Source organism: Helicoverpa armigera, chromosome 11 (assembly GCF_030705265.1).
Source record: "Helicoverpa armigera isolate CAAS_96S chromosome 11, ASM3070526v1, whole genome shotgun sequence".
Classification (NCBI taxonomy): domain Eukaryota; kingdom Metazoa; phylum Arthropoda; class Insecta; order Lepidoptera; family Noctuidae; genus Helicoverpa; species Helicoverpa armigera.
In genome coordinates, this window is record NC_087130.1 from 7,273,653 (window position 1) to 7,295,580 (window position 21,928).

The 21,928-nt window shown below is 41.8% G+C and overlaps 1 long non-coding RNA gene across 1 annotated transcript; it reads left to right on the forward strand.

Annotated features, from left to right (window-relative positions):
• Positions 1 to 2,308: 2,308 nt before the first annotated feature.
• LOC110380339 (uncharacterized) lies at positions 2,309 to 14,596 on the forward strand. Its single transcript, XR_002429808.3, has 3 exons — positions 2,309 to 2,605; positions 6,044 to 6,142; positions 13,699 to 14,596. It is a non-coding gene; the product is annotated as an uncharacterized LOC110380339 (long non-coding RNA).
• The last annotated feature ends 7,332 nt before the right edge of the window (positions 14,597 to 21,928 follow it).

Here is a 21,928-nt window from a genome sequence, read left to right on the forward strand (position 1 = left end):
AATAATTATTTTATGTTTAATTTGAAGTTTTTAAGACATTTAATATTATAAATTTTAATTTCTAATCATTGAAAATGTAGTGTAAAGTTACAAAAAAAACTTAAAATTGATATTTAAAAAAAATACAAAAATAAAGACTCAAAAATAATTATTTTTGTTTAATGTATTAAATATGTGAATTATTAGGGAATAAAATAATGCAAAATTAAATCACATATTTTGCGTGGATTTTAAAATATTAGTGTTCGAGTGTGTGAGAGCGCGCGGCACAGCGGCGCCCGCGCACGGTCGCGGCTGCGTGTGGCAACACTGGCACGCACTTCCTGCGTACTTCTTCCACATCTACCCGCACTATAACTCAGCGCCTATTAGAAATTGACAAAAAACCCAACACTTTCACATAAATTTCATCAAATATAGCCACTTTATTTAGCCCTAGTGAAGCCAGATTCAATCCACTGGAATCAGACTTATATTTGGCTATTTTTTTAAAACTAGTAATTTAAATTATTCCAAATGCGTTGAATATGTTTATTTGGAGGTTTAGCAACATGGATAAATGAAAAAGAAAATTTAATAATGGATAAATATTTTTTTAAGGGCCATTTTTCTCTTAGTTTTTGCATCAAGTGTTCTTTACTAGACCAAATATAATTTTAAAACAATTTAAATCAGTTGATTGTTATAATTTATAATAAAATAAATAATTTTAAAAATAAATTTCACTTTAATACATTTTGTTCACTTTTTTTTGTTTGGAATAATTGGCATGAGTTTACATGTAGACTGAAGCTAATATTTTTTGCAAAATAAACATTTGTCTATTTGCTGAAAACCAAATTTTGTATTTCTAGAAACCAAACAATGAAATTTCTCTGTAATTCAATTACACACATAATAGGTGAGATAAATTCTCTATTGTGTCTTCTGAATAAAAAATACTATTGAAAAACGCATTCAAATCTTTTAAAATCTATTATGTTCCAACAAAGCATTTAACTATCATTTTGAACCCAAAATATATTTGTTAAATGTTTGATTAAAACAAAGAAAGTTTAAAAATGGATATTTAAAAATATTTAAATAAGTTTCAATTAAGGAACAATGAGTTTATTTAAAGACCTAAAAATATTTTTTAGTGAATATGTTACCTAAGTAATTTGTGATGGGTAAAATATAAGTTTGTATTTTTTATGAAACTAGGTATCCATTTTAAACCCTTTTAATAAACATCTTTATTTAATTACAACAAAAAAATATATAAAAATATTAGCTAATAATAACATAGCTCTAAAGGATGCAATGCAATATTGTGAATTGAAACTGGAAATAGGTAACTTTGTTACAATTAGTTAGCCTACAATTTAATTTTGATTTAATGCCTCAGTTATTTATAATTAGGAGTAATAAGGAATTAAAAAATAGTTCATGAAAATATATAAGTAAGTAGGTACCTACTTACACCTACATTAGGTAGGTAATAATTTTCACTTTGCTTGAATTAACTGTGTACCTATGTGAGTTAGAGTAATTTTTCAGAAATATTCTCTTCTGTAATATTAGACATGTCATTAAGATTTTATTCAGGTACTCAATGTGTTTCATTAGAAGATTATAAAAAGTCATATTACTAATTAATGCCTGTATAAGCTGCCTCATACCTACATCTATATAGATAGAAGTTAGCTTAATTTGAACATTATTTTGCAAACCGCTTACCAACACCTAATGAATGAAATAGTTTATTATATTCAGCATTCATTAGAATAGTAGGTAGTCGCATAAAATAATTAGTAGATGCTGACTCAAATTTGACGGTTTCTTATGTAATTTAATAGCACCTATCTTTATGAAATACTTTTTCCAGACTACTTAGATGTTAATCTAAGTTGCCTTTAATTTGGATTGGAGAAGTAGCAGTAGTTCGAGTGTATGTTGGGAGTGGGAATGAGTGCGCGGGTTGTCGGCGGCGGTGGTCGGTGGTGCGCCTGCCACGTGGCGCGCCTCGGCCACGGTGACTCTGCATGTCAGTTTTCTGGAAAAATTGTCAAATGTAGCACACCGGCGGCGCGGCGGCGGCGCGGCGGCGGCCGCGAGCAATTTGCGAGGCGCGCGCATGTGTGGGGAGCTGTCGCGACGCGATCCGACCACGCGCTCGTGTGCGTTGTGAAGTGAAGGTCGAATATTTTGTCCCTACTCCTCGGTCTATTGGTGTTCACGAGTCGCCGCTGTGATAATGAGTTGTCGTCGTCCCGCTCGCTCCGCGGCGGCGGCGCGTTCGCGGAAAGGGACGGGCGGCGGTGTGCGCATGCGTCGGAGCCTCCGCCGGCGCCGGCGCGGCCTGCCCTCATCAGTCTCCCCGCAGCGGGGAAGCGGTTCGCGTGTGCAACTCCGTGTCGGCTCGGGCTGCGGGCTGCGAGCGCTCTGCGGCGCACACGAATATTTTTAGATAACAGCACGAATAATTTATTTGCAAGGTAGTGATCGCGCGCACTTTTGCGGATATCGGTATCGGCGCATGCGGGTTCGCGTGCGCTGCGCAAAGCGGTGGACGGCGGCGGGTGTCGGCTGCGCCCGCCGCCCGCCGGCGGAGACGTCCCGATAGGTAAGCTGCGCACTTCCTGCGCGCGCGCCGCCATGTTCGGTCGGAGCGTCACTTCCGCCGGGGCCGGAACCGGCGCCGGAGCGGGCCCGAGCTGTGGGCCCTGCGGCGGCGGTGCTGCGCGCGCGCACCGTCGGGCTCGCGACACCCGCCTCGCCGCTCAGCTCAATGGGCGACGGCTCTCGATTCATAAAATGTCGGTCGTTCCATTCACGCCGGCGCGCGATGCTACGCCAACCGCTCACTCGTGACCCTCGCGTCTTCGAATATTCATGTCTCCCTCGATAACATCGTAACCTCTGACTTCTTTTTGTATTATCACGTTGTTTAGTGAACGCCGCTAGTTGAGGCCGGACTTCGTGCGTTGTGTTGGAAACAAGTGTCCGTTCAATCCCTACACCGAAATCAACTGTGAAATTTAGTGCATAGTGAATTTACATAGTGATTTTCCGTCTGTATCAATGGAATGTTACACCCAGTAGCGTAAGATTAGAAATTTAATTTTGGTTTTCTTTTTCTTATACTTGGACTGTCTGAATATCGCAAGCCCTCAATAGCAGTTGAACATTATTGAAACATGCAATTTTAAATTTCGCGAATTTAATATTCATTTATTATTTTTTTTGCAAACGAGGGTAGTCGCTATCTTCTTACTTTGTTGAAAAATGATGACTGTCATTTAGTGATAGGGTGTTGTTGTTTAATGAATCCGTATGAGTGCATTGTTGTGCGAGTGTTGGACAGTGCTGGCTCGGGGTGGTGTTGACAGTGGCGCGGGGTGGCGCTCGGTGGCGCTCGGTGGCGCGGGGTGGCGCACGGTGGCGCGGGGTGGCGCAGCTGTGCAGCCGAGTGTGGCGCGCCAGCACGTTGCCGACAGGACGTACGTCACCAGAGCATGACGTCTGCTCGGCCGTCCCGCTCGCACACTCGCCCTGCTCTCGTCTAGTTTTGCTTAACCCCCGGCTGTTCATTGCCCTCTGGCACTTGCTTTGGCCTACCCTCGTTGTGCTTATTTAGATGATTTACTTCACTCCGCATTCCAACTCTATTGAGTCGGTCAGTTACACTTTCCACTTTTTCACAGAGATCATTCGCTGCGATCAACAGAAAATAATGTCTATCAGTGTTACAAGTTCTGTGTCGTGTGTGTATGTTTGTCTCTTCCTTTTAAATAATATAAATGAATTAAAATATCAACTTAGTCCCTGTTAGTGATAGTAACAAAAAGTAAATAATAATGTTCCCAGTTTGGCCAAATTATTTGCAAAAAACTTTGTCGTTTAACTCCTAAATAAAAGAAACTGTCAAACTTGTCAGTCCGCAAAACTATATTGAATTTCATATTTTGAAAATTGGAGTCATCTATTTGTTGCAAATCTAATAAGAAAGTAAATAAAATATCAAAGTTACAAGTTACATTTTTATGTCAGTTCCAATATTATAGAAGTTTTTCCTGATATTTCAGTTAATTGGGTAATTTTTTTGGGAAGAATAAAATGGAATCATTTAAAAATGAAAATGGATCTCGTAAATTATATCATAGAAACTATATTTGATATTATCATTGCTTGAATAACAAGAAGATACAGTTATAATAAACCCAAAGTAGAAACTTATTTGGAAAAGTACAGTGTGTGCATTCGAGGGACATTAGATTGGGTGTCGGGCGGCGAGCGCTGGCCGGCGGCGCGCGCGTTTATCATAACACTGTCTTTCCCAGATGATGAGTACGTGATGAGTCAGGTGCACGTGACGTCAGCGACACGTGTGCTCGTCCCCGCTGAGTCACAGCATCTCTCTGTGACGTCGCCGCACACATGACGCCCTTCGGTCCTCTCACCTTTGCTCTCATTTTATCGCGCATTGATTACACTGTCCGGGCGGCGTCGGCGCGGCGCGGCGCGGCACGCCTACGGCGCACGCGGCTGCCGAGTGCGCGCCTCCGCTTCCGGCGCGGCGCACGCGCGTGGGCGACCATTTCATAAGCGTTTCCTTCGTCACGCTTCCTCCCACCGAGGATGTACCCAGGACGTACACCTCGCCGCCGATGGATACTCTGCCCATAAACCGCTTCATTAAACATTGACACGAATTGCACCACACGTCGCGACAGCGTGTAGGATGAATCCAAGTGTAATATGCAAATGTCACGTTACTAAATTGGTCAGTCATTGTTGTATCCGCAGTTACAACTGCGACCGTTCCGTCATTCATGCTGGCTGCTATTGAGCGCGGACGTCGCTTCCGTCACACACAATCTCCACAGTTAAATCTCTAAGCGATTGTCGATTTCCGCTCGGCCACATCGTCGGGCTCGCCAGCTAATAAGGTACACGCCGCTTCGCACTGTGCCAACATTCCCAGCCCCACGATAAGCCATTAAGGGTCGCTCCACAAAAAAGATCATTATAAAGGATGTAAAGACTGCACCGGCGCCGAGCCTTCCCAGAACTGGGGCCATTCTTATTTCACGCTCCCGCCTTATTCACGAGCTTTTTTTGTATGGTTTTGGTCATTTTTTTTCACGGGAGCGGTTCTCCTGTGAGAGTTTCAAGGAAATGGCTTATTGGGTTTCGTATAGAATGGGGCTTATCTCGGGGCGTTAATCGAGCGCTCGCGGAGCCTGGGAACGCGCGCAGACGTCGCGCGCGCACCGTTATGCGGCTAGCGCGTCGCATACCAGCGCCTACCGCCCTCACGCATCACATCATCACTGTCGCCGCTTGTGACGCGCCATCGACCGAAACTAACAGTTTTTCGTTAGAATCTCCGATAATAAACATATAAATTAAATGGGCAATAAAACCAGAGACAGTCACTTAAAAATTGAATATAACGGCTGAAGTATTCCAGTTTTATAACAAAATGGTTAACATAGGGTTTATAAACACATCGCGAGTGCTAGAATAACGGTAGTCGTAAATAAACAGAATATTTGTCTAATAGGATCAAGATGTTTTGAGTTGAGTATCTTTGTTAAGCTAGGTTTACGCTCGACTTGTTTGGGGAACGCTTGCATTACATTCTGTGGTTCCTGGTTCAACGTGATATTACAATGTCAATTTCTGTGAAAATATTGTTTTGCGACACACTAGTGTCAGTGAACAATTAATATGCATGCGCATGGCAGATCAATAGAAACGTATAATTGTTACTTAAATATACGTTTCCCACTATCTGTAAAATCAATAAATAGCAATGGAAGGCAATTAACTAAATACGATATATGTTCGCACAAAAAATCCTAATGATTGGACGTCACTTTGGCGGAGTCGGAATGGCGCCAAGTGGTATTTCTCACAGATTGTCTAAATTACTGCTGGGAACTCAATCCTTTAAATTTTCTATAAAAAGTAAATGAAGAACGTTGAGAGTTTTTTAATATGTATGTCATTGTTTTGTGTTTTATTTATTTCAAGGAGATATTTATTGGTTTTTCAGGTGCGTGAGGCGATAGAGTTGCTGCAAGCTGCGCGGGCGCACTCCTCATCGCTGGAGTGTCGACACTGGATGGACTGGATGAACTCCCCTACTAGACAGGTATGTACGTCCCTACTTTAAATTTTTTCTAACATCTATTTTCCTGTTTACCTAAATTTATTTACACGAAAAGCCAATTTGGGTCTGTAACCTAGTAAATATTTCATCGCATTTTTATTCAAAGTTAAGGTATCTTAATTTAGTTACACACATTTACGGCTATTATTTACGGCGGTCTAGTTTGTAAATGCACTAAATTTACTCAAATATTCTGAACTGACTGTAGTTAAAGTACGCAATAAGTAATATTTGTGGACAAGTACTATACAATATTTAGTGGTGAAGGAACTTCGCGTTCCCGTGGCTGTCCACACAAGCATATGAATTGAGCACTGGAGTGATCGTTTCAAGTATTCGCGTTATTTAGGAGCGTAAGGTGTGCGCAGGTCACGGGCCCTTATTGAGGGCAAAGGGAAGTTATAAATCTGTCGGCGCTAACAATGGCGCGATAAGGTGCACCTTGCGCCCGCGCCGATACTGCAGCACCCCCCTCCTCCCCCGCACCTCGCGCCCACCAAAACACTATCAACTGCAGACACGTATGGGAAATACCCTCATTTACTATACAAACAATTACTCCTTTTCAAAGTGCTCGTTATAAGTGCTCAAGTCTGTGTACGCCCTTATAATTAAATTGTAAAACTGTAACCGTGTCCTGGTTAATCTACCGCAACCACTATGTGTTCCCAGTAAACATTCCCTCGGGCGATAGTGAATCGGCAACGCTTCGATATTCTGACAAACATCACGCAAACGACGAATGTTTGAACCCGGATTATATTATGAGCTGGCAACGTCGGTCACATACGTATTGAGCTCACCGGCCGTCCTGCACGGTAGGTATTTGGCAACATATTTGCTGATAGGTCGCTTGGCGATAGTGCCCGAAGTGAGGGGAAAAGAGAGGTCGACGTAACGCCAACCTTATCGGTCATTGACCTTCACACCTAAACTGAGCCTCACATCACATCTCGGTCGGCGCGCGTTTACATGTGCTTAAACAAATTTTCAGGGACCATCGCGTTTACGTGCCAACATTTTATATTGTAATATTAACGTTTACATACTTCCGTCGGCTTACTGAACCAGACAGGCCGATACTCATTAATTTAATGGAATCAGATCAAGAACACAAATCTTTCCCGAAACATTGTTGCTCGATACGAGTTTATATAGATTTGGGATAGAATCATAAAAATTGTGTGAAGTTATAGTGACAGATGTGAGCTATTTAATTCGATACGTTTTATTGGTGTATATAAAGTAGGCAGTATGTGCTGTGAGGTAGGCGTCAGTGAGACCTTGACCTGTTTCCCGCTGCTGGCGGCGCGCGCGCACAATGGACTATTCCGCGACACCCGAGCCGACACCCGACTAGCCGCCCCCTGCGCCCTCCGCGCCCCCCTCTCTTATGTACTTATCACCTCTAAATGTATATCATCTTCTATTGCTCTGCGAACAACTAGCTACTAGCGAATCTATGTCTCCCCATGTTTTGTCTCTTCATAAATGAAAAGAAACGAAACTGAAAATTTGCCTACGTCAAAGCGATTAATTCAGTGGCTGAACGTCTCAAAATAATAGCGACGTAACGACAATAGAGGTAATTCATACAACATTTGTGTCGCCACAACTTGTTGACTTTGACGATAATCGAAATAATGGTGACAGCGTAAAGTCGGTCATGATAGCATGTAATTAGAGACGAGTGTGGGGCGCCGGCCTAACAAAATTCGGGGGCGGCGCAGGTCGCGGCCGCTTGAATAATACATGCAGCGGCGCGCCTTGGCGCCACCGCCGCCGCCGAACTCGAACACTACAGCTAGTGCTAGACGCGACGCCGCAACGCCTGAAACACTACTGATAGCCTGCACACACACACACACACACGCACGCACACGTCCGCCGCCGAACCGCTTACACCTCCACATTCCTTCACAAACTACAAACAATAAAACAAACATTCACCGGAAAATTAGACTATAAATGCGATAAATATTTTTTGTAAATGACACCCCGCTGGTTATATGATCTGCCGCAAGAATGTCTATTCTGTGTAAATAAATTCAGTAAACGAATACGCAATCGCCGAGAATGCGAAGTGTCTGCAACGTGTTTGTTGTGAAAGCATTTTGTATTGTTTGCTATTTTTATAGAAAAAATTGTCTAGCTAGTCATTCAGTCGACTTGACGGACAGATACTTTTGTACAATTAGTACAGCTATCTCATACTTAGTCATCCTAAATGTGATTTCTTAATGTAGCGGATTATGCATCTTAGTATTTTGGAATATAGCTAGGTAATTGAAATTGGCTACATACCAAGAAAATTGTGCTTTGTTTTTCAAAAATTATCAAAAGTCTGTCTGTTACGCCAGTTGTCATCTTTAACAATATTTTAGCAATATTATGGAAATTTTAACTCAAAAATATTGTACTAAAACGAACTTATAAAATGCGCACTAACACAAGATAGTAAAACCAACAATCAATCCGAAAACAATTCAATGAAATATCGGAACAACTTGATTGAAGTGAACAGTGTCAAACAGCGTAACGTTCGTAGCAGTTCGTAGCAGCGCCGTAGCACAGCAGAGCGTGAACTAGCCAGCCTAACGGTACTCCGTCACCGATTCCCACGAGGAGGCTCGCAACTAATTATTTAACAGCTTCAAAAATCATGTCATATTTACATCGAATACGTGGTCGTGATTAACAGTTTAAAAATGTTAAATGTTCCGACTTAATTACCGTGTGTTGATATGCGGGACCCGTTCTACGGCGAGGTATTAGCTACGAGCTCTGACAATGCTAATGACGCGCTCTGAAGACACGAAAGTCGTGGGACTGCGCTCGTCAAGTGCTACGCGACCGAGCTCCTCTATTGTACATTAATTCTAATTTCCTCGACTATTTGGACGTTTTGTCTGGCATGCTGATAGATTTTTTAACCTTGTGTAATGTACATTGGCAAGATATTTTCTTTCTAATTAATATAAGCGAGTGTTAGCATGTTAGTCGAGCTAGCGGTAATGCGCCGCACGTACTTATTAAAGCACATTGTAGTAATTGAATGTGTTGTAACGAGTTTGTGATGGTCCGCTTTCCTTGTATTTGGGTAATTGCCCCGCGATCTTATCGTCACACTTATTAATTATGAGGCTCAGAGGCGCGCATTTATTGACCTTATCTCCGGTGAGGCTTGGGCCTGCACCGGCTGCACCCCGGGCGCGGCTAATGAGCGCGCGCCGGAGCGAGGCAAGGGAACCCGCAGTCGATTGAGTTATTACTTCCATGTTGTGAAACACTGTCACAATAACACCACAGTTTTCTTTTATTACTGTGATCGTAGTTGCGGTTATAGAAATTATATGGTGCGCACACACTCGAGTGGAACCGACCGACGGAGAAGTAATGAAACAGCCGAGTGTCGCGCGTTCCCGACATCCGCCTACAGCTACAGCCGGCACGAAGCGAGGGACGTCCTCCTAATGTCTCGATTCAAAGTTATTGGTTTAATTTTAGCTTGACAGTAGATAGTCTCGCGCGGCCATGCGGGTAAAGGGATCGGTTCCGAAATAAGCTGATTACACGAGGCTCCCCACGCGCGCCCTGCGCGGTTATAAATAGCGGGCGGCGGTCCCTTAAGGCGCGGGCGCACATTTCCGGGCTGGAAGTGTGTCGCTTCCGCTGCGAGCGGTCGTTGACGCCGCGCATTGTCGCCGCACATTCCCCGCCGCGCCGCGACGACCACGTTTTTAAATAGAGGAGCGATTACGAGCGTCTGCGGCGCCGGGCACATGACCGCGCAAAGTGCAGCGCCCGCCGCGTCACGGGCTATTTGCGACACCGCCGCCGCCCCACACCACATTCTGCTCAACTCTTCCACTGCTTCCACAAACCTCGACCACTCTCCAGAGAGTACGTTCTCTTCATTCATTTTTTTCGACTAGCTCCATTCACTTCACTTCTTAGCAAATAGATTGGCTAGTGACTGTTATACCTACCTGCCAAGTTAGGTATATTCACCTACTCCCACCAATCAAGATTAAACTCCATTCACAAATCATAAAAATATTCTGCTAAAGTCGGAACACATACCAAAGGACCGATGACGGCATACATTTTCTAAAACCTTAATGTGCGTTGAAGTCTTTTGTTTGAATCCTTGATAACTCCCCCGCCACCCATCGAAAACTGATAATTTATCAGATAAATATGATTAACGCGAATAGGTATAAATACCTGATAGTCAATGATTGGGTGTGAGTGAATCACGAGCGCACTCGTGTTGCGGCTAGTTAGCGGTGTGTCAGCGCCATTACACGTGTGTTCAGTATGTAGGTAGGAAGCTAAGGTGGTGGTGGATGCAGTGACAGGGTGGTGGCGAGTGGACAAGGTGCTGCGGCGCCGGGTCGCGCTCGCAGTGAGGGCTCTGCGCTGGAATGCGCGGGGCGCGCGGGCGCGGGGGTGGGGGCGTGCGACTGGCGCGCGCGCCGCTGTCCCACGGTCGCGCGGCCCCGCGCCCCGCGCCCCACACACTTTCTTTCGCGCCATAAAGGTCGTTTCAAATATTTCGGAATGCTGTTTGGTGACATTTCACCTGCGGGCGGCGGGGAGAGGAATGCAGCCTCCGGCATTCGGGCGCACGCCTCGCTCGCCGGCGCACGCGCATCCCCCGCCACACGTCGCACGCGGCGCTGCACTTGTGCTTAGACACGTCGACTCTCCGCACTACTATCACATACACGGGAAACCCCTCCGCACAGTCCGATCTACTTTATTACCGCTTACACAAACCTCATACAATCAAGCGCTGTTTTAACGGCACATGACCGCCGACGGTACATGCTCAAATTCTTTGAAAGTTATGACTTAAATACCGTCTTAAACCTTAAATTTAAATGATTATTATTCATAAAGGGCGTTTGCATGTCGTTTTAGTTCTGTGCGAGTCGAATAGCTAAAGCTCATCGGTCTACTTTCCACGCTCATGTGTGAACTGAGTTTCTCCAATTAATAGATTCGTTCCAATAGCAAACACTGAGTCGGAGAAAGCAGTGGCGGTATGGGTCAACGTCCGGCGGAATTCACACCGGCCGACCGCGCCGCCGTGACGTTCACGAACAAATGTGGCGTAACGCTCTAAAATTTCAAAAACTGCGCTCGTTTTCCCATTCCGGGAAGGCGAGGGCCCCTCGGCGCAGGTCGGGCCGCGAGCGAGCCGCAGCGGTCACAAGCTGTGTTTATCGAGTCGCGCGTCGCTATGAATGGAATGCGGCGACGGAGGTTGCGCAAGCGACTAGCTTCGCGGCGCTCGACGCTCGGCGGAATGCGCACGCGGCGGCGCGGTGCGCGGGGCGCGGGGTGCGGGGTGCGGGGTGAGGGGCGCGGGGCGAGGGGGGCGGGGGCCGCGCAGCCTGCGGCGCTGCAGCGGAGGCTGCATCTCGCGGCCATTCACGCCGCACTACACCCGCCGCCCGCCAAATAACTCACCGTTACAGCCGCGGAATGCCGCTCTATCTCTATACACAACATTGTAACCAATCATAACTCATCAACCTTTTCTCGACTATGGAACCGGCTTTTAGTCTTAATAGATGCATCTGAGCAATAGTTTTTATAGCTAATCAGAAGTATTCCTTACACTTGATGCTTTGCGGTATGGTTCGCAACGACTACTATGAACATTACATGTAGTTTTCGCGCATTGTAGAAATATATATGCCTCTGCAACAATTTCTGAACTGTTATCATTTCCTATATCCTTCAATGGTTAAATCCGTTGAACTGGACATGGTTTTACCCTTGTTGGTGCTACCTACTTTGTGGTTTAGTTGCTATAAAATCTCTCAATAAAACCGAATTTGCAAAAACATTCTCCTTCCGTAGTGGATGTGACACCATATTAAAACGGCGTAGCAGGGGTCTACGAATTTATCTACACGCGTAGCTCAATACAAACGCCCTATAAACTAACAGTAGCGGTCTGTGCAAGAACGCACAACGCACATAATATATTTAACATATGCCTAATAAGCGTGATAAACGGCACGACATATAAGGCACGTCGGCGTTTGTACAGTCCGGTTGTAAATAGAACGGCTATAGATCCGCTTGCAGGCTCGGAGCGGCTCCGCGCTGCATTCTAGAGCACAGAATTGTAAAGAGAATAATGGTAGTTGTTGCGGCGTCGCACTATCAATAGTCGGCGCGTCACCCGCCCTACATACTTGTCGCGACGTCCGCGCCGCAGCCGGGACCACGTTTCGTCACCTCATGCGCTAAATTCCATTTTTAAGTCCATTGTTCGTCGTCTGCGAGTGCGTCGTCGCAGCGACGGACGACCCGCGCCCCCGCGCCGCTCTGACGTAACTCCGGTTCTCATCGTCCCACACCGAAGCATTCGATACAACAATGTTATGCCGCGGACCTGATGTTTATTATTCACACGATCCAATTCTGTCAAAAACGTTATACACTTCCGCTCGCCACACATTCTTATTGGGGCGCCTCGCTCGTAACACTTGTCGACGTTTAGTGTTCTTAGAACTCGTATTTATTTATTTTATTGTCTTTAATACCTGTCTCCTTGGGCTATATAATTTGCTGAAACAGGGTCCGCACTCGTAGCGATAAAAATGAGTATGTAAAGACGGCACATTCGTCATTATCACAAGTGTAAACACGCTTCGCGATAAAAAGTAACACATTTGCGCTATTTCCCATAGTTGTCAGCAATTAGAGCAGCGTTTGTGTGTGTGAGGGCACAGGGGGGGAGCAGTAGCGGGGAGGGGTGAGGCGACACGTGTGGCCCACATAGTGCGCGCCCATTGAGCTCCCGCCACCGCGCCGGACGTGACGTCAGCGACACACTTGCACCTGCGCCCCCACACCGCCACACTACCCACCACCACCACCAACACACGCATTCCCACCACCAGACACTCTTCTACCTTCTCTGTGGAAACTGTTCAGTTGCGAAATTCAAATGTATGACCAATCAAGCCACATGATCAACACAAATTAATCTTGTGACATATCGGCCTATCACCCTTCATAGTCGGAGTCTTCTCTAGGCTAAGTCTGCCAACTCCCACGCTAATAGCTGGACTAGACATGCGAAGGTTTCGGCATTTGTTTAGTAGAAATCGAAAGCTAGACGTGTCCGGCAAGAGCATGCAGATTTCGTGTCGTCGTAGGTGGTACGTGTGTGGTACAACCATCGATGTCGATAAATTGTCAAAATAATTGTAGTGGCGCCGACTCCCGCGCACGGCCGAACAAGGCCGAAGCCGCTATCCGCACCATTTGAGGCTCGAGCAGCGCACTCACACCGCGTCACCTAATTAGCCGACGTGCGGTGTGGGTGAGCCCGCATTGCTTACCACGGACCCCGCCGCCTTCGTTTATTACTATTTTAGTCAATTCACTTCTATTATATAAACATAATAATGAGCTCTAATATAAGTTGTCAAAGGACGTGCCGCAGCGACTGACACTCGCGGGCAGTTATTCCGACTGGTTGATACTAATAACTATTTTATGTGTTACAGATGGATGACAATTAGCGGAGGAGAGAAGTATTGTAGTGCGCGCTGTGCGCCTGAGTCAGCATGATGTCATAGCAGCGGTGATGCGGCTAATGGGAGCGTCCCGCCGCCGACGTCACATCCCATTCCCGCCGCATACTTCACCCAATCGAGCGATGACAAATCCATTCATATTCTTCCATTGCCGTTAACTGTTGTGTTAAACATTGAATTCTTGCAATTCCGAAGCAATTAAAGTCCATATAACGAAACGGCACATGACGCTCGTTGCTAACTGACTGCGGTTTTCCTCTTCTCAGCGAATTTACGCTTTAGGTAAGTTACATGGACATTATTCAGGTATTTTTCCTACAGATAATGTGTTCCTAGTTTATAATGTAAATGGTTTCACCGGGGAGTGAACAGAGAAGCAAGAAGATCTGGAAGAAAGAAGAAAAGGAATAACGAAACTGGTTTTCATAATGATTTGACAGATTGTTCAATATTCTGAGATCATTGTGAAAGCTGATTTTGTTCCTAGTTCAACGGTAGCGGTTGTCAACCAACGAGAAGAATAATTAACAGGAAGATTATTTTGTCATTTTAATGTATAATTGTGTATGTGTATGTATGTATATTTAGAAGTATGTTATGTACTCAATTCAATACTTGTTAAAAATTAAAGACTTTGGCGTGTAAATTAAGTGATTTATTTGGAAAATATCTTTGTAATTTCTGGTTGTATGAGCCCTGAAATATCATCATGGGATTGTGATCATGTAAAATGTCTTTGATATATGTTTAATGAGGATGAATACTAATATTGGAGTGTGTTTTATTGCGTAAAATGTATACAAACGTAATGTTTTACTATAAATATGTTATTTGACACAAAGTACCTACCTATTATAGATTGTAAGCTCAACCTAAGCCTTATAATTTTTCTTGTAAACTAAAACTTAAATAATTTTGACAGATAAGATAGGCGCAGAGGAGAAATGCGTTATTGTACCGATTTTTTGAAAGCTTAGGCCGGCAATACACGGCCCGCTTGAAGCAGTCAGGGGCGACAGCTTCAAGCTGTTCAATGACCGAATCAGTTGCAACTGCTCGAGCGGTTCGTGTTTGTGCGTCCATAGAACTCTGCAGTTCACTGTGCAATCGACAGCTTGAAGCTGTCGCCCCTGGCTGCTTTAGGCGGTCCGTGTATTGCCGGCCTAAGCTTTCCAAAAATCTGTACTGCCTTACTGTTATGTATTATGTGTAAAATGTAATAATTTTCACATAGCCTGCTGTTGGCAAAATCTATAATACTTAGGTACTATAATAAGAAAAAAATTTAATGTTAATTATCATTATTTTGCACCCTTTCTTTGGACGGATCTAGCGTAAACTTGCTTTTACGTTCACATTACCAACTACATTATACTGTCCGTATCTACTTAATTGATAATGTCAAAAATAGGAGAAAAGCCTGATGCCTCTGCAATGTAATTAATGCAAATTCATTAAAATATATGCTACTTACTCAAGAATTTTTTGTTTCAATATTCTTCTCAAAGTTCTTCCAAATTGATAATGAAAATGATGGCATAAAATAAAATGGTAGCCTTGATATACAAAACTACCACCATAATAATCTGAGTAGCTTCTATTCATAAGTACGTTTGAACCGACAGGATTTATGATAAATAGAAGATTCGAAACTCCTATTCCTAAATACCTATATTGTATAAATTGCCACTGCTCTCTCGAGGTATCCCTATTTACGACGTTCCTAGCATGTTTTCTTTTATACATTCATGTCAGAAAACGTCTAGCTTCTGGCAGAGCTTTCACAGGCGTCCCGTGGGAAGTTCTTCACAAATCCTACAACCCCCCTCAATCAATGGACAATCTGACACTGAAAGAATTTTCCAAATCGAAGCAATAGTTAGAAAACTCACCAAGAAAACAAAATTCTGGTGTAAAATATTAGTGGGTAGGTCATTCCGACTATTTATTTTTACCTTAAACAGGTAACATAATTAAAATTGAATTTTAACGAACGTATATTGATTGAGGTACCTAATCAAGAGACCGATTTATATAATAATGATCGTGAATCTATTACTCATACTAATAACAAGATCCTTCGTAGTAACAGACTAAAGTTGAAAATCTCAAATAAATAATTCTAGGCGCATTCTCAGGACTAGATCTGTGCCCGCGCAAATGCCTGTGCACTATAATAAAGTCCTGTCCTGTCTGCATAGACAGAACAACCGACGTGGTCGACAATGATATCGTATTGTAACTACTCATTGTATAATGATCATCAGCCTTTTTATCGTCCCACTGCTTGGCACAGGCCTCCTCACACAGAGAAGGATTGAGCGTGCGTACCACCATGCTCCATGAGGTATTCGTGATTTCACAGTATCTATAGTAAAAGCGTTCTAGATACGCTGATATACTTAGAAAGTAATTATTTTTTAATTTAAAGAGAATACGACATTTTCAGGTACTCAATACCGCTTTAGTAAAAGAATGCATCTACCCGTCTCCTACGATTTCATGATTATGCTCTTGAACCTATTTAAACGTTTCTTTCCGAGATAAATGAAAAGCAAGCAGGTATCCACGGAATATTTGTTATCTCGTGATTCCGTCTATATGCAAGTGAATCGACTACTTTATCATAATACTAAGGAAAAGTGACTAACAATATGTTTTTATAACTTGTGAAAACGTATCTCAAAGTGAGCCATTTTTGCCTATTCAAGCAGCCTACTTTAGCGCCTGTCGTTTCGTGCTCTTTCCGTGTATCTACGCGACAATAAAATATTGTAAAACACATAGCATATGTAGTCAACAGACAGGTAGCCTAGACCAAAGTTGAGCACTAACTTAAAGCCTAGTTCACAATATTAAGCAATTGCATTTAACCGTCAAATCCGTAGCGGACCCCAATCGGGGTCTGAACATCAATGTCACCGTAAGCTCGGTTTAGACCCCAATTGGGGTCTGCGAATCAGTCATACACTTTCCTAATTATTTACGTTCATATTTATTTTCTTTCCAATCAAACCACATTTGTGAGTACTAAATAAAATAACTAAATAAATTTAAATTATTTGTACGCATTCAAACCTTTCATATTTAGCATCCCGTTAGAAATATACCTTTTTAAAATCCAATCGTAATTACCGGGAATTCTGATCGAACTCGCCATGTTTGTTTACATTAGTTGTTTTTTTAAATTTGAAGACGCATAGACAAGATGGCAACGGTGATAGAAGTTTTGCATCGAATGATCCGATTCATTGACATAAAGAATCGATTTAATAATTTTATATTATTTGATATTATAATATTACTAAATTGCACTTTTGTATACTTACCATAATCTGAAAATAAATTAGGAAAAGTAAAATGACTTAATTTATTTTGAAAAAAATGCTAGACATCAGTGGTAGAAAATACGTTGTAGCCGGAATAAAAAAAATCTTCGGTTTTTAGGGTTTCTGAAGACGGCAAATGAAGACTTATTTATTTCTTCGGGTGTTTTATGTGCAGGATTCCTGTAGACCTGCCAAACTTAATGGCGATTCGTTACTTCCAACTTTTTAACTGAGCGGCAAAGCTATTTGGCGAGAGCCGTAGTTAGGTGTAGCTATCGCAAAATTTTATGACGATTTTATTGTTTGAAAGGGCAAATAGTTCGCTGTTCATCGAAAGCTGGTCCAAGATGGAAAGATGGCCGCCGCCGACTTATTTTTAACCAACTTCCCAAAAAGCGGAGGTTCTCAATTCGACCGTTTTTTTTTTGTAGGTTTGTTACGCGATTACTCAGCCATTTATTTATCGATTTTGATGATTCTTTTTTTGTTTGATAGCGTATACTTCCGAGGTGGTCAGGTCAGGATCTGATGATGGAACCTTGAGAAACCTTGAGGGCGACTTTCGAAAGTTGCAGAAATACATAGGTTGAAATCTTATCACTCAGGTGTTTGCCTGGTAGCACTATTCAACATTCAAAATTTTAAGTGAAGGCTTTGAGCTGACCTGATGATGGAGACCAGTGAAGGTCGAGGGAACTCGACAGCTGAATATTTAAACTTTCTCGTGTTTGTGCTTATATTATTCGTATTTACGAGGCCTCTGCAACAGTTAAGGAGATGTAGACGAGAGAAGTTCGGTTGTCGAGTTCCCTCGACCTTCTATGGTCTCCATCATCAGGTCAGCTCCAAACCTTTACTGTTTCATAGACATACATCTCATCAGACAAACATCTGAGTGTCAAGTTATAACCTTATCTATGCTTACAATTTTCGAGAGTTGCCCTCGATTTCTCAAGGTTTCCATCATCAGATCCTGGACCTAATAACAAATATGGGGAATATACCCTTTCGACCAAAAACGAACATCCAAATTGAGAACCACCTCCTTTTTGGGATTCGGTAAAAAATATTTGGTGACTTTAAAATCAATCAATTATTATTATTGTTTCTCATCATCAAATAAGTACATTACTTTGGTAGTTACAAATAGCATTATATTTCAGAACACCAGGCTTACCCTCGGCCGAAACAAAAATCTTAGAATTGTTGAGAAATAATATAAGAATAAATTAAAATTCCATAATAGGTAATAAAACTTAAATTAAAGTTAAAAATTATTACGAATGACGCAACACCAAAATAAATAATACATATAAAAATGTAATGCTAAAAACTTTCATAAAACTTAAATATCTTTTTTCTTAACAACAAAAACAAATTGAACCTATAATTTAAAATTAATAAATAAAATTGAAATAAGTTGCTATTAAAAAATTGGTATATATAAAATTGGTATTCGATTATTTATAATAAATATCCGATTTAGGTATCGAATGCACACCGCTGATTGAAAAAAAAAAATACTCCATTCCAAACTCTACTCTCTACTTCTTGTCTGTGACTTTGATCTTGTAAATAATTGTTCATTTTTATTGTGTATTTTATGTGCTGATTTTTTAGTTATTGAACATAAATAAGTGCACGAGATGTATTGCAACGGATTGAAAATGTTATAAATATAACGTTCGTGTTGTGTTTAAGAAAGTGATGCGATTATTTATTGGTAAGTTTTCACAAAATTTGAAATGCCTAACTTTTCGATAGATTTAAAAACACCGTAATTATTATCTTTTTCTGAATTAGCTGACCCCATTTGACCTTTGCACGTTGTTGTCAAATAAGTGAGCTCTAAAGTTATAGTTGAAATACTTCTGATCAGGCATTACGGACTTAGAATTCATGTGTTGAAAGTTAGTACAAATTTTTGACTTCCATGTCGCGATTCAAAATTCCCGCCGAATCAACGGTAAAGTCATATGTCAAAATCTTGTCGAGCAGAGGGGTTAAATTGTAATCATATGAATGGATTGATGAAAAACTTTTTAAAATAAGAATGCCTTTTATAATTTCTTATTGAATAATAAATTTATAAGATAGATATCTTTGTAAACGCTTTTGTTTGATAGTGTCTCCACAAACGTGCGCGATTCTGTCTTAAGAAAATTTGTCATGTCTTGTCAAGCTGTGCCAAAGTTGTGCTCTTAAAATAAAACGCATATTATAGAAATCTAACGACTTTTAATTGAAATATTGCCGAATCCCAATAGGTTATGGGCCCAGGCACATAACTAGGCATATATTTTAATTATTAGTTCGTTAAGAGCAAGGATTATTTCCGATATAAAAGTGACCGTAAAATGGAGGTTTCAAACGGAATGAAAATCGAGAAGTTTGATGGAAGAAATTTCAAACAATGGAAATTTCAAGTGAAATGCGCATTAAGAGCGAAGGGATTAAATATAGAGAAGGCAAGACCCTTAGAAGCCGGTTCGCAAGTGCAGTGGGATAAAGACGACGGTATGGCCATGTTTATTTTAACCGCGTCGATGGATTTAAACCAGATATCGTTAATAGAAAACTGCGAAACCGCAAAACAAGTGATGACAAAACTAGAAGCTATATATGAACAGAAGTCAGAATACAACAAGATGTTAATTCATGAGCAGTTTTATCAATACTCGTATAGTGCCAGTGACACGATGGCACAGCACGTGTCAAAGGTTGAAAGTTTGGCAAAGCAGCTGCGAGAGACGGGTGAGAAAATAAGTGACACCGCCATTATGACGAAGATTCTAAGCACGTTGCCGTCAACGTATCGTTCTCTTAGACAAGCATGGTTGTCACTCGATGAAGATCGTCAGACCATACAAACTCTTACGTCGCGTTTAGTTGATGAAGAAGCCAGCCTAGCCAATGAAACGAGTAATAGTAGTGAAAACGCGTTAGTTACGTCAAAAAGAAATTTTAAACCTAGAAATGAGGACAAACAAAAGACGTCAGAACCAACGTCAGAACAAAGAACTCACAGATTCGTGTGCTACAATTGTAACAAAAGGGGTCATTTCGCAAGAGAATGCAGGATGCCTAAGAAAAGGTACAATGAGAAGAAAACCAACAACATGGCATTCAGCGCAGAAGGTTGCTCATCTGAACATGATGAAGACGCATGGATTTTAGATAGTGGAGCATCGAAGCATATGACCTACAGGAGAGAATACTTCTGCGAGTTGAACGAATGTCAATGCAACAATTCCGTTAAATTGAGCAACAAGCAGAGTATAAAGGTATGTGGCGAAGGAACTGTGTTAATAGATAAGAAGGTTAATGGTACATGGGAGAGATGTAGACTGGAGCATGTGTTGTATGTACCTGATTTACGAAGAAATCTGTTTTCTGAAGGTGCAGCTACTAGAAGAGGATATGTCATAGTGAAGAACAATAAGAATGCTATGATAATGAAGAGCAATGTTGTTGTTATGTGTGCACAGTTGCAAGAGAACAATTTATATGAATTGGATATAAAAACAATCAAACAAGAATATTGTAATGTTGTGCAAACGGATATAAAAGTTTGGCACGAAAGATTAGGACACTTAAATGTCAAGGAACTTCAAAATATGTCAAAGAATGGTGTGATTCCAGTTACATTGAGCGGTGATCAGAATTTTGTTTGTGAAGCATGTCAATATGGAAAGCAAGCAAGACGCCCCTTCTTGAAATCTACCCGAGGTCCAACACAACCTGGTGAAATTGTGTACAGCGATGTGTGCGGTCCTATAGAAGAACCTTCTGTATCGGGTATGAAGTACTTTGTGCTGTTCAAAGATGGAGCTACAAGCTATCGCCATGTTTACTTTATGAAGCATAAGAGTGAAGTATTTCAATGCTTTCTGAAGTACAATGCCATTGTGAAGAATAGATTTCAGCGTGATTTGCAGATACTACATACAGATAATGGTACTGAATATGTAAACCAAGAATTCAAATCTTTTTTGGAGAGTAAAGGGATAACGCATGAACGTACTGCTCCGTATACTCCACAACAGAACGGGAGAGCAGAAAGAGAGATGCGTTCTATCATGGAATCTGCAAGAACAATGTTATATGCAAAGGATATTCCTTTAAACTTGTGGGCAGAAGCTGTTAACTGTGCGGTATATTTGTTGAATAGAAATACATCAAGCCAGACGGGAGATGTTACGCCATTTGAACTGTGGCATGGAGTGAAGCCTAACTTACAACATATCAGAATATTTGGATCAATTGGTTATGTACATGTTCCAAAGGAAAAGCGAAGGAAGCTTGCCAAGAAAAGTGTGAAGATGTTGTTAGTTGGATATGACCACGACAATTATAGAATGTATGATCAAAATACCAAGAAGATTACAATATCACGAGATGTTAAGTTTGATGAATGTAGTATGCTGGAAGAAGAAAAAGAACATTCTACAGTATCTACCCCACTAAATGAAACCCAAACTCAAAATATTGAACCTGAAGAAATATCATCAGATGAAAGTATGAAGAGTTTAGAAGATATGGATGAAAGTTATGTTCCTCCAAGAGGTATAAATTTGATGCAGGAAGAACCAAGAACCATCTCATTACGTCCTCGTCGAGACAAAAGATTAGAAGTTAATTATAGAGAATATGAAATTCCAAACAGTTATGAAGAAGTTATGAAAAGTCCAAATTCTCATCTGTGGAAGAAAGCTTTAGAGAAGAAAAGAAGAAAAAGAAAGAAAAGAAGCCTGTATCGTGCAAATGGGTGTTTACTATAAAGAAGAATAGAGATGGAGAAATAGTACGATACAAAGCACGACTGTGTGCACGAGGGTTCACACAAGTCAAGGGCTTGGACTATAATGAGA